Source organism: Sarcophilus harrisii, chromosome 4 (assembly GCF_902635505.1).
Source record: "Sarcophilus harrisii chromosome 4, mSarHar1.11, whole genome shotgun sequence".
Taxonomy (NCBI): domain Eukaryota; kingdom Metazoa; phylum Chordata; class Mammalia; order Dasyuromorphia; family Dasyuridae; genus Sarcophilus; species Sarcophilus harrisii.
In genome coordinates, this window is record NC_045429.1 from 350,004,091 (window position 1) to 350,018,928 (window position 14,838).

A 14,838-nucleotide genomic window follows, 5' to 3' on the forward strand; every position below is an offset into this window, starting at 1 on the left:
ATAGTTGAATTAGTGAATATGCCAAGTTTAGTATCTTTTGGTTCTTAATTCCAAATTTCTTTCCAGAAAAAATGGGCCAATTCACAGCTTCCCTAACAATGCATCAATATTCCCTTTTTCCCATAGTTCCTCCAACATTTATCATTTTCCTTTTTTAAAAATCATCTTTGTCAGTCTGGTGGTTTGTGAGATGGAACCTCAGAATTATTTTAATTTTCACTTCCCTAATAAGTTATTTGGAGATTTTTTTTCACATAGCCATTGATAACTTGGATTTCCTGTTCATAGCCTTTGACCATTTATAAGTTGGGGCATGACTTGTATTCTTATAAATTTGAATCACTTCCTTATATATATTTAGAAATGAGACCTTTATCAAAAAAGCTTGCTTAAAGATTTCCCCCTGCTCTCTCCCCTACCTACCTTTTAATTTTAGCTGCATTGCTATTTGTGTAAAACCTTTTCAATTTTACATAATCAAAATTATGCATTTTATCCTCTATGAGACTCTCTATCCCTTATATGGTCATTAGCTACTTCCTTATCAATAAATCTGAAATGTATTTCCTTTTTTGCTCCTCTGATTTATTTATGACATTACTCTCTGTATTCATTTAGAGTTTAACTTGGTATATAGTATAAGACATTTTTCCATATATAGTTGTTGTTTGTTTGTTTGTTTGTTTTGGCCAGATTATTTTCTTTTCTTCCCAGCAGTTTTTGTTAAATAATATGTTCTTACTTGCCCAAAATAGGGTCTTCAGATTTCTTAAACATTAGGCTATTGTGTTCATTTGCTTCTGTATTTTTAATAGCTTATTTGTTCCATTGATATGATTGATAGATATTCTCATTTCTTAACCAGTACCAAATTGTTTTGATGATTCCTATAGTAGTAATATAGTTGTATAATGTACTACCGTTGATCTCTCTTCCCATTTTTTTTCCATAATTTCCTTTGAGATTCTTGACTTTTTGTTTCTCAATATAAATTCTCTTTTTGGGTAGCTTGATAAAGTAATCCTTTGGTATTATGGCACCAAATATACAAATTAATTAGGTAGTATTGTTATTTTTATTATATCAGCTCATTCTATATATTAATAAATAACACTTTTCTAATTATTTACTACTATATTTCTGTAAAAAATGTTTAGGCATCTTAAGTATTTTCTATCCAAAGTATTTTATATGTTATGTAAATGAAACTTCTCTATTTCTTGTTGTTGGGTTTTGTTGGCAACATGTAGAAATACTGATGATTTATATGCATTTATAAATTTTGCTGAGGTTGTTGTTTCTACTAATTTTAATCTCTAGTTTTTCTAGAAACTAGTTTATTCTCCAGTTTCTACTAAATTTAATCTACTAAATTTAATCTACTAAATTTAATTTTCTTTTGTTATTAATATGGCTTATTATGTTGATAGTTTTTCTAATGTTAACCCTGCATTTCTATTATAAACTTGGCCATAATGTATAATCTTTGTAATTTGTTGCAGCATCCTTTTAATATTTGATTTATGATTTGTGAGACTCAGGATAAAAAGTATTTAAACAAATTGAAATTTGATTAAAATTCAAAACTATTTGTTATATTTCTTTTTAAGCCCCAAATCTTTTTAAAAATTACATTTTTGAATAGATAACAATTTATATTTTTTAAGTATTGAAGTTAAAAAAAATTCTCAGTGACCCGTGAGCAAATTTCATCTAGTCTAGTCAAATTAATTCAACAAATATTTAATAAATGCCTACTATGTGGCAGGTATTTTGCCAAGAGCTGAGGATGAAAAAGACCAAGTGGGGGGAAAAGCCCCTAATTTACAGGACTGTACATTCTATTGAGGGAAATAGGATATATATAAAAAATTAAATACAAAATATATACAGAGTAATTTCCAGGAGTAGAATTCTATGGGTAGAAGGAAGGGTAATAAATAAATATATACTCCCTGCAGGGCTAAAAGAAGAGGTGAAGTGTCATTTATGGGGAATAGCAAGAAGACTAGTTTGGGGAGAACATAGGTTGCATGAAGGAGAATAATGATCAGTGAGTCTAGAAAGGTAGTATAAAACCAGATTGTGAACAGTTTTAAAAAACCAAAAAAGTTTGTGTTTTATCCTGGAAGCAACAAGCAAGCACTAGAGTTTTTTGATCAGAAAAATGAAATGATTAGACTTGTGATTTAGGAACATGTTGTCTTTTTGTTGTTGCTATCCACTTCCCCCTCACGTTCTCTGCCACAAAAATGCCCTTGTATAATAAAAAATAGTTATGCAAACTTAACCAACACAATGAACATATCTGATTATACTTCCCATCTCTACCAAAGGTAGGGAAGTATATTTCATCATTGTCTTTCTGAACCTAGCCATCTTAATTCTGAATCCTTATGTTGTTTTCAATTATATATTTCCTATTATTAGTGGAAGATTGTACTCCTGATTCTGCTTTCTTTGTTCTTCTTCAAATGATATGAGTCTTCCCATGTTTGACTTTGTTATTTTTTTATCTACCTCTATAAAATAACTCTTTGGTGTTTTGATTGGTATAGCACTAAACTTGTAGTTTAATTTGAACAGTATTGTCTTTTTTATATTGGTGTGATTTAGCAATAAATATTTAAAAGGTTTCTTTTAAGTTTTCCTTTATTTCTATAGAGTGTTTGGTAGGGTTGTGGGGATTTTTTGTTTTGTTTTTGTTGTTTTTTAGTATAAGACCTGAATTTGTAATTGATGATTAACTTCCAGGTATTTTAAACATTTTTAAACTTATTTTGAATACAATTTATTGTGTTTCATTGATTTTTGATAGTCCTATATATAAATACTAATGGGTTTTTTTGGAAATGAGTTGTTATTTTATGGATGCTTTTAATTATGTTAATTTTTATACTGATTGTGCGTATTTTAAAAATAAACTTGATCATATCATCTGTAAATAAGGATCATTTTATTTCTTCTTTGCTAGTGCTTAGATATTTAATGTCAAATCTTATTGCTATAGATATTATGCCAAACAATTATGGGGTCAAGAGACAGCTCTGGTTTATTCTTTTATTTCACATAAAGTTTCTAATATGTCTCTTTTGCAAATGATACTAGTTCTTGGTTTTAAATGTGTACCATTGATTTTATTAAAGAAAGATTATTCACTGTTAATTTTTTTGCTTTAATTCTTAGAAGACTCCATGACATTAAGTGGAATAAATAATTGTATATGTAGAGTGATTCATACAATGAAGCTATTGCAGGATTTGTTCTCTTCATATTTGGAGTTCTTATTATTTTTGAGTTATGGGAAGGTAAGTAGGCTTGGGGTGACTTCCCCAATATATTGCCTTAAGCACTTTTCTATTTTTGAGTGAAGAGTACCACCCACACTACTCCCTGGCTTCTCCCATCAAATCTTTCATCCCAGTATTAAATACAGCTAGATTTTGCTCAGTTAGAGCCATATAATTGTCACAATTCAAGATCTTTACAAAATAACAGTATCAGTGTAATAGGAAAACTATTGTTTTGGCTGGTGTTTAAAAATGTACATTTTTACCTTTAAAATGTTCCTTTATTCAAAGGTTTCTTTTTGGACTATAGCTTTTAGAATGAAAAAGTTACAATTTTTAAACCAACATTAAATATAAATTAAGAAGCATATCATTCTTCTCATGTAAGAAATAAGAGATATTGGTTAGTTGATAATTTTCAAAAATCTACTTTCTTTTATGTAAGATTTAAGATAATTATGAATATAATGTTTAAGGTTATTATCACTACAACTATAGTCCTTCCTAACTCATAGATGATACCTCTGGAAGTTAATTGTTGCTGTGAAGATGTGATAGAGTAAATCAATGAATGAGTAATAACCTGTTCTATATTCATATAAAGAATTGGGTTTGGGGGAATGAAAATTAGCAGGACCTAGTAAAAAAAGCTTAAGATAGCGTTAACTAGTTCCAAAGTTCTAATTGGAGGCATATTATGTGTGTATAGACAAATTTGTTCTGAATAACCAAGAAATTCAGTAAAGAATTGTAGGAAGCAATCAGCTTCCTTATTCTAAGATAAATACAAAGAGACTTGGGTCAGTATTTAGCAAGGAGTAGTCAAGAAACAAAGATGATAGACTATAAAAGAACTGTCTGATCATAATAGAGTAGAATTCATGGATGTAGGAGTGTCTGACTAGGGGATATTTGCCAAACCCCAAACCTTGTTGCATTATTCCCACCATTTTCCTCTTCCATTCCTACAATTCTCAAATACTGCTAAACAAAGATAGAAGTATTCATCCAACTGAGGTGTTTGAGTACATTACAGATTTATGCTCTCTCTCACTCTGCTCATGACTTTTTTCAAACTTAGGCATATTCTCTAGGAATACACTTAGAGGCACTGAGTCTATTAATTAAAGAGCTGCTATAAATATTTTTGTACGCATGCATCTTTTTACTCTTCTTCAATCTCTCTGGGGAATAGAACTAGCAGTGGCATTTCTATGCCAAACATTTGGGGCATAATTCCAAATTGCCTCCTAGGATGTCTGAACCAGTTCACAGCTCCATCAATAATGCATTAATGTACCTAATTTCCCACAGTCCCTCTCCTTCAACCTTTCTCATTTTACTTTTTTTTCAGCTTTTACAATCTGAGGGATGTCAGTGTCAAACCTTGATTTGTTTAATTTTCATTCTTATTGAGTGCATCTGCAATCTCATTTTGTCCAGGATTAGGGATCCAAAAGAATAAATGGACATATTACTATCAATGTCTGTCAATTTTAAGTAATTAGTCAATTGTACCCAATATTGAAACTTATTTTTAACCTAATTTTTTGATGTTAGGTGTTATTTTATTTTATTTTATTTTATTAATAATAGCTTCTCATTTTCAAAATACATGCAAAAATAGTTTTTAACATTCACCCCTGCAAAACTTTGTGCTCCAAATTTTTCTCACTCCTTTGACCCTAGCCTCTCCCTAGACAGAAAGTAATACAATATATCAACATAATTTTTAATTTAACAGATTGTTTCCTTCCTCATTAGGTTGCTAACATATTTTTTAATACTAGGGGGGAAAAGAGAAATTTTTTGTATCTTACTTTTTTGTATCTTTAAGACTAATTGTTATTATTTTTCTTTTATATTCTTGATTTGTGAAGGAACTAAGAAGACAGGCAAATAAACTATTACACTAAGAACAGATGTGTCAGCACTGAAACAATCTACCAATGGTTTGTTGATAAGTATTAACTAGTTACTTAACTGTTAGTGAAAATATACATTTTACCAGTACAAAATTCTAATACACAAATTTATATAGCATGATTTTCTTCTCTGGTAATATTTTTTAAAGGTGATTAATTATAGAAAAATATGGCAAATAATTTTTAAAATACAGATTCTGCTCTTTTGTGGAATTTGGGACATTTATCCTTTACATTAATAAATCAAAAAGTCTAGTCTTCTTGAAAACTTGTTCCATTTGCATGGATTGTGAATTTAGAACAAAATTATTAAGAAAAAAGTTTCCTTTTTTCTTATTCCTAGCTCTTGTCTTAAACTATAGACATCTATGTGACTGTGAAGTTAAAATTCTGTAATTTACTTATCTCTATGAAGTATCATTAATTATTGATTAGCAGAAGCAAAATGAATGAATTTGTTCTGTTCCTTGGATGCATATATTGCATTTACATACTTGTATCTCAATTCATCTTGGAGAAGAAAAAAAATTTAACACCTTCTTCACCAAACACTGCCATACTTTGCCCTTGAAAGATGAGTGATTTATGTTAGTAAAATTTCTAAAATGTCTTGTTTTCTTTGACCTAGAGATTTCAATGGCTGACTTGTAACCCAAAGTAATCAAAAACAGAAAGGCCCCATGTACACCAAGCAACACTGTATGGTAGTAAAGAACTGGAGATCAAGTGCATTCTCATCACAAGAGGTCAAGGTTGGGGGGTAACTATCTTTCTCTTTTTATTCAGGTTGTTTAAAAGTTTATTAATTTTGTTCATCTTTTTAAAAATGTAATGACATCCCCTTCTAAACTGTCTCCTTAATTTATACCAGTACTGTCAATTTCTGTTCATGGACCAGCTGAGCTACTATTTCCTAAGGGCTCTAAGAGTAAACTGAGATTTGAGAGGTAGGGGATCTAGTACTGTTATTTGCTCATAAAGTTTACTTCAATGTGTTCCTCATTGACTATCAATTAGCAAATGAGAGTAATTAGATTTTAGAAAAGGTAATTAATAAGGTAGTACAAGAACATTTTGTCCATTCCTCCAGATGCCCTCCCACATCCTGTACCCTAATTCTAGAACATACTCATAAGTACACACAGAATTTAAGGGAAAGTAAACTCAAACCTAGAAAACATATGTGATAAAGAAGCAATTCAGTCCATTTCACCCATTTTGGAGTCCTCATAAAGTTACCTTGAAATAATACTCTCTTGTGGGCCTCATGCATCAAGGCTTTTCTAAAATCTATAGTTTCATGAATATGGTAAATATTAATAGTTATAACTTACATAAACAAAAGCTCTTTGTGGGGGGTCCACAATAGTTTATAAGACCAACCTGAGACCAAAAAAAAATTGAGAGCTTCTTTTTCTGATGGCTAAAATTTGGAAATCAAAGGGATGCCCATCAATTGGGGAATATATAAGCAAGCTGTGGTATATGACTGTAATGGAATATTACTATTCCATAAGAAATGACAAGCAGGATGATTTCAGAAAAACCTGGAAAGATTTACATGAACTGCTGTATAGTGAACAGAACCAGGAAAACGTTGCACACTGTAACAGCACTATTCTCAACAATATAATGATCCAAGACAATCCCAAAGGACTAATGATGAAACATAGTATCCACCTGCAGAGAAAACTGATATTGATTGAAAATAGACTGAAGCATGGTATTTTCCATTTTTTCTTTCATTTTTTCTTTTATTTGAGTCTTCTTGTACAAAATGATTAATATGGAAATGTTTTACATAATCACACATGTATAATTTATATATGATTGATTACCATCTCGGGCAGACAAGAATGGAAGGAAAGGGGAGAGATAAAATTTGTAACTTAAAACTTTAAAGAAAATTTTTTTTAAGGGTAGGGAATTTTTTTTTAATTGAGTGCTGCTAGTTTGGCTTTCAATTTTAAAATGAAGAAGCTTATGTTTTTCTCCATTTCTTTCCTTCCTTTGTTTTTAAAGATATTTTTAATTTTAATTTTTGAATCTTAGTCTGCAATTTGTTTTACTTAACCTACTCTGATGCAATTCTCTTCTTACACATATCCCCCTCCCCCAACTCTACTGTATCCAATGCCATTTCCATAATAGCATTCCCTATTTGCCTATCCTTTTCCTACTTTAGAGCTTTTCATTAAATTACTGATTTTTAAAAAATGTTTTTTCGTTATCTTTTTCTTCCCTTCTTTTGGTCCTTCTCAAAATAAAAGGTAGTGTAGGTAGGTAGTTCAAAACACTCCTCCTTCTTCCTCCCCTCCAGCTGCTTATGTTTGTTCATTTCTTTTTACCATACCTTTTCCCAAGAAATTTTCTTTGTTTTATTCCTTAAATCTCTTCCCTTCCAGTCCATTATTCTTTAATCCATGCAACATTTCACAGATCCTGTGATTTTGGAGGGACATAATCTTGTTTGGAAGAAGTACTTCATTTATTCTAGGCAGGAGAGGTCAAGATAAGAATGGGTTAGGGGAAAGTAGCTGAGTTTGGCTAGAAAGTAGAGTAGATAGTAGACAATAGTATGAACTAAGATTGGAAGGTTAGTTTGAAACCAAATTCTGGAAACCCTTGAATATTAAGATAAGGAATTTATGAATATTGAGAAATACCATTTTGGTTTGGAGTAAGGCAAAGTTCTTTTGGCCTTCCCCCCGCCCTCACCCTGATTGAGCCCTTGAGATTTACATAGCACACTTGGGTCTGAGCATGGTGAGAAGAGCATTCTCAAAACAGCATCACTCAAGGTTGTTGTTGTTTTTTTAAGTTTTACTACTTGGAGCTCCTAGAAATGATTTGCTGGAACAGGCCATGATAGGATTCTCTCACCATAAGTCAGATAAAAGTTAGGTGAGAGTATAGGAGGAAAAGGTGTTTTTTTTTTTTTTTTTAAGAGAAAATACCTAAAGAACTTCCCTAGCTAGCTTAGTAGGTACAGCTGGATGAGTCTAATTATAAAACAAAGCTGAAGGACAGCTCCTGGGCTCTCAGCTAAAGAGTTGGCTTCTTCTACCACTGTCAGGCAACAGCTGTACTGTAACTGAAGACCACCTCATGGCACCAGAATAGCAGCATAGTTACTGGGTGGAGAATGGTACAACCCAGACACTTCACAGAAGGCAGTCTGGCAATGCAGCTGAGGATCCCAGCTCAATAGAGCCGGCAATTTGCATGATGGGAGAGATATCACAAAGACAACTGTTGGCTCTGTGGTTGTAGATGTCAGTTATTCCAGTCAGGTAAGTATTCTGGTCACAGATGTTCCCTAAGTATGTGAATAAATGAAAAAAGCCTCTCATAAGCACTTACTTTGTACTGATAACTGAGCTAAATTCTGGGGATACAAATAACATAGGATAGCAAGGCAGTGCTTGCTCTCAAGGAGTTTATATTCTAAATGGGGAAGACAACATAGGTATCTGGGTTTAACTGAAAGGTGTACAGAAGAGTCCTGTGGTTCTAAGGATGCCGTGTAAAAGCATCCTAATAGGGTGCATTTGCATGTGAGAATGCATTGCCTAGGGATCTGGAGGATATAGTGACAGGATGAACAGCCAAGTGGACTTTAGGGTTAGTGACAGGACAAAGGATAAATCTTCATGGTCCTTCATCATACTGGAAATTGTATATTTGATGACTACTTGTTCCTCTCTGTGACATGCTTGGCCATGTCTGCCCATGGCCCTCCATAGCCATGAAGGATACTAGTTTACCATTGATGAGAAGGGGAAGCATGAGTTTCAGAATTATAGTAGAGAAGGAACTCGGGATTCTCACCTGCATGAGTGGAGATGGGAGAGGGGTTAGCATCCAGTGAGGAGGTAGAAAGGGTTAAGGAGCAGAGAAAGGCAAGAAGATTCCTCTAAGAAGGGGAAAAGATTTTGTGTCTTCTTATGACCCCATGTATTGCCTGGATATATTCAACTATTGATATGGTCATTTATGTCAGGGTAAACACCTTTGTCTATAGAGGATCTTTCTTGTTACTTATTTTGCTAACCTAGTTAAATGTCTTACATTGTTTCATTGGTAAGAGGAAGCCAGTAAAGGTTTGTAATCTTCTGTAAAAACTTGGTCAAGGAATATAACTAACTGTTATGTTCCATTATGATAGAGAAATGTTATTATTTTGTACCTGCATAATTCAATATGTAAGTATATATGAAAACAACAGTTATATTGTCATGTTGGAATGTAACTATTTATTCTCACTTTCAATAATAAAAGAAATCTATTTTTTGCAGTTCATATCCTATATATATTCTGTATTCTTTATAAGATATTTCTTTTAATCCCAACTTCTCAAATATACTTCATGTAGTTTAAGTATTAAAGAACTCAATAGCAATATATTATATTTTGATATTTTATGATGGAATAGTATTTTTATAGTCCTTTAAATAGTAACATTTATATAAATGCTTTCTTCACCTCAATATTGTTATATGGACAAGATGTCATACCATTCCCATTTTATGGATAAAGAAATGGAGAATTTAATTGACTTTTCCAAGACTATATAACTAGCGAATATTCAAAACCACATCCTTCGACTCCACAGCTAATGCCTTTCCTCTCTACTACTCTGCTTTCTATCAGTCAATAAAAATACTAATTATAGTCTTTTTATTTTAGCACGCATATATCCTTTGATATATATGAAATACTGGATCTTTTGAAAACAAGGTGATTTCTGGGTAAAAAGGAATGTTGGTTAACATGACTATAGTTGTACTCTCTTCTTTTCCCTTCTAAATTTAAAATATAAAATGCTGACAACTTTATCACACATTCACTGGGAAGCTAGAAAGATTTTTGTATTCCAATGATTGAAGTACAATGTCATAATTAAATCATTACACCTTTCCTCAAACCATTTAACGTTTAGAATTCCCTAGAATTCTGAAGCTTTTTGCTTTCCTAAAATGCTTCTTTGCTGGAAAATAATAGCTAGTATGTACACAGGCAGCACTTTCAGGTTTTCATATTGCTTTAAAATATTCTCTTTTATTCTCACAACAATCCAGGCAAGTAGATGCTATTATCAGCATCATTTTACAGATGAAGGAACAGACACAGAAATAGATTAAATGACTTGTCCAGAGTCATATAGGATGTATCTAGCATTAGAAATAGACAGTGATCAGAGAATGGTTAAAGAGGGCTTCATCATGGCTGAACTTTATTACTGCAAAGCTGATAACAGAACATAATGGAAAGAGCAGCAAACTGTGAATCAGGAAACTTAGATTTGAGTATGGTTTTTTCCCTCTAGCTGTGGCCTGGGCAAGTCATCTAACTTGCCTGGGTCTCAGGTTTTACATCTGTAAAATGAAAGGGTTCAATTTATCAAATATTTAAGAATCTAATACCCAGCACCTTGAGCTAAGCAATAGGAGTACAGACAAAATAAAACAGTCTTTAGAGATTGGAAAGGACTAAATTATTTCCAAGGTTTTTCCAGCTCTAAAATCTTTTGCTTCTGTGATTTTATTCTGTGCAAAAATTTGACGTAATAAGCACATAATCACAGAAACTCAAAAGGGACAAAAAGGCTAAAAAGAAATCAGAGTAAAATCATGTGGCACAACAACATCCCCTACCACATATCCACTACACTTGCCAAGCAGAGAAGTCATAAATTTTCTTGAAGTGAAATCTTTGCATAATATGTCTATGGTCTTTCCTTTTAGAACTGCCCTATTCCATTCAATTTGATCATTTTAATAGCAAAAAGGGAGATAGTACTAACATTTGATTAACTTATAATGAACTCAATTAGAGCTTCTTCATTCAAAATCAAAATTCAAAAATACTCATTGAGTTTTGCATCATAAAAGATGTTGTCCAAAAGTAAGATCATAGAGACCTCCTTTTCAGCTTTTTAGGACCTACATACTTTAACACAGATAAAACACCACTGAGCAGCAGTTATAAGGACAAAGAAGAAAAAACGTTGTTGGATTCCAGTTCCTTGAGTTTGTGTAATATTTATGTGATGGGTCATCAGGGAACTTCTCCGCTAATCAACCCAATTGTCTTAAAGAGTGGTAAACCATCATTTAGGGAGACACTATCCTGGGAGGAAGGAATTGGACTTCCTGGGCTATTGGTAGATATTTGTCTATTTTCTGCATTTGGTGGTGGGAGTGGGATAAGATAAAGATGTCTTATACGTGACATGTATTGAGTACTTGCATGGAACTTGAAATCCTTTACTCACCTTTGTGGAGACCTAGACATAAGGTAAATTCAGAGGTATTTCAAAAAGAATGCAGGGTGAGAGTAAAAGGGGACAAATAGATGTGGTTAAGGGGAATGCTACCAACATTAAAGATTTTTGTAAACCCAGAATTTGGAACATTGGGCTATGAGTGACCCTGATTATTGTCTATTTTCCTTCATATATAATATATGATCAAATAGTATGACATGCACTATACTATGAGATTGACATATATCATCAGGTATTGACAAAATATGTGCCAATGGTAATAGGTACCAAAGTCCTAAGTAAAACAGCAAAGTATTTATTTTGATATCTTCTGTCTCCTAGTTTTTGTCCCCTATTCAACATTCATGTTTCATGTTGTCCTTCACAAACTAGAAACTCAAATCCTCAAATGGATCTGATTTCTTAGAATGAGATGTTCTCTTCATTGACATATATAGCAATCCAGCCTTGCTGGCCCATCCTGTAACTTTTGTTCTAAATTTGTAACTGGTAGTTTACCCAATATATGGTGAATCGTTCTTGCTTTATTCTGACCACACAAGACACCTATGCAAAGTGGAGCATAGTCTGCCCACTTACTATCTCTTAGTCTTGCCATATGAGAAGATCATGTCTTTTTTTATCACATATTTTCCCAATAACATTCTTGATTGCAGTTCTTTTGAGATTCCTCATTTGTTTGATGTTACAGCCTACTTGCAGCCACAATACGCCTCTCCATTGCTCTCTGTGTGATACTTATTTTTAGTTCCTTAGAGAATATGTTTTGTGACTTAGGAAAGTCATAGGAAACAACACTAGGGGGATGACACATTAAAAAGGACTTTTTGATTCTGGGGAAGTGCTGGACTCGTTAAAGGAGTTTTGCATTTTCCTATACGGAATTCAGGTCATTCTCTTCTCATTTAATCTTAGGGCCTATTTATTATCTTTTTTTTTAATTGTGTGTTATATAAATAAATAAATATATATATATATATATATATATATATTAATGTATAGACATATGCTAATAGAAAAATTCCATAGGTTTTCTATTTTAACTTCTCATAAAACAGACATTTCTTGTCTACTTGGTTTTCCTGTATGGATAATTAAGCCAAATTCTTTAGTAATTACAGATTTCTTCCAGGAGGCACCTGCAGTGATCTGGGGCTTTATGCCCCAGAACTGGAATGATATTATCTGAAAGTGGGAGCATCTGCAAGAACATTTATTTCTGTTTTATAACTCACTTGGGGTGAGTAATAAGGGTCTTCAAATAGGGTTATCTCTTATTATATCTCTTAAGGAATCTTGAACAATTTTCATGCATGGATGGGAGATATTTTCTTAGAAGAAAGTCTTTAATATTCTGTTTTACTGAATCACATCTCTCTCTCTCTCTGCGTGCGTGCGTGTGTGTGTGTGTGTGTGTGTGTGTGTGTGTGTGTGTGTGTGTAATATGTAAACCAAGCAAAAAAGGAGATTTTCTATTCTGTGACCTTGAGTAAATTGTGTGATGGCAAAAAGATGATCTGCTATAGAATGTTAGGTACCTAGGTGATGCCTCTAGTCAGGAAAAACTCATCTTTGGGAGTTCAAATTTAACCTCAGATATTTATTAGCTGTATGACCCAAAGGAAGTCACTTAATTCCTATTTGCTCCAGTTTCCTCATTTGTAAAATGAGCTAGAAAAGGAAATAAGTCACTAATATCTTTGCCAAGAAAATCCCAAATATGGTCATGAAATATTAGATATGACTTAACAACAACATCGAATGTCACTTGTGAAAGCCTTCCTGTTCCCTACTAATTTCTTCATTGATATCATCCTCAGTGCATGTATGTATGTGTGTGTGTGATTCTCATACATTTTTTTATACAAGTAAGAAATTAGACTACATCACTAATAGTTAATGTTCTTACAGTCAGCTGTTTGGGAGAATATTTTTAAAGTCGGAAATATTTTCTGTACCCTTCATATCTTGAGACACTTCCTTCAGATACCTTGAGAATTAATCAGTGTCTTCAGGATGGTGTTTCCTCAAAAACAGATCTCTTTGTTCACTTGGTTTAATCTAGTTTCTTTTTTTTTTATCTTTGTTCACTTTGGTGCTATTTCAGATTCATCTATAAGTATCTATAGGGTTCTGATGTCAGACTAAGTCTATTGTCCTTGATGATGAAAAAATATTTGCTATAAATGTCTTTACAGATCTTTAAATTTGTATTCTATTTGTTTTCACTTAATGATTGGACCCACCTCCTTTTCCATTCATATATTTCCATCAATATTCCTTATACAACTTTTTTCATTTAGAATATCACTGGAAATATGTTGCAATCTAATTTCTTTCTCTATCATCCACTGGATCCATTTCCAACTTTAATTCTTCAAAGATTGTGGTGTTTCAAGATCCCCAATCAGATAGCATCACTAGAAAACTACTTCTGTTAAAAAGATCAGTTTTTATGATAAGAAGATACTTGGGATTATTGAAACAGTTTCAAAAAATTAAAGGTATCCCCTTCTCATTATTGGCTATATATAGTGCCTATCATGTATACATATATATATATATGTAAAAATTACCAGCTCAGTGGATTGACCATCCAACTTCGTCATAATCTGGAAAATAGACAATTTTTATCTGTTTAGTTTTTTCTTCCTGAATAGACTGTAAGACTAGTGTCTTGAATGATATGTATTTTATTGAGGAAATTTAAAAAATTTTTAGTGTTGGTGCAATCAGCACTATAATGGCCTGTGTCAGAAGGTTCTCACCATCTTTGGATCACATTATTTCTTCCCTAAGAACTCCAAAAAGGACTCTTTTTGTGCCATACCCAGTCTGAAAATTGAGAAGTTTCTGAAGTTAATTTAGATATACCTATTTACTTACTTACCAGGCAAGCATTGAAAAGGGAAAACATCTAAGTGGGTCAGGAATAAATAGTAAACAAACAGGAAACAATCTTCGCCACATTCCTGAATAAGAATAGTTTCATTCCTCTTCCTCTCAATTAATTTGGGAAATGAGTCCTTAAAAGCTAATGGTCCCAATAGGCAAGGTATAGTAACAGTCTCCTTCTATCTCAGGAATGAATGGGTTGGAGCCTTCAGCACAGAGAGCCTTAAAAATCGATTCTGCCGGTAGCCTCTTTGTCTAATAAACTCTAAGCATTGCTAGATTTGCCTTGTGCAAATGCCAGACTTGTCTCAGAGCACTGCTTGTCACTCCCAGGCTTGGTTTTCTACTTGCTGCTACTTAATCTCTTCTTTTCCGAGGTTACAAATTCCTGAAGATAGTCAATACTTTGAGATCCACCTGCTGCTATGCTCAGCTGTAA

General features: G+C 32.8%; 1 protein-coding gene and 1 long non-coding RNA gene across 2 annotated transcripts in view; both read left to right on the top strand.

Moving 5' to 3' along the window:
• PPM1E (protein phosphatase, Mg2+/Mn2+ dependent 1E) overlaps positions 1-14,838 on the top strand; it is a 205,436-nt gene that overhangs the window by 50,007 nt on the left and 140,591 nt on the right. The gene's annotated exons all lie outside the window — the stretch shown is intronic.
• Positions 1,664-10,300, top strand: LOC116423325. The gene is made up of 4 exons (XR_004233890.1): positions 1,664-3,308; positions 5,171-5,242; positions 5,844-5,975; positions 8,292-10,300. It is a non-coding gene; the product is annotated as an uncharacterized LOC116423325 (long non-coding RNA).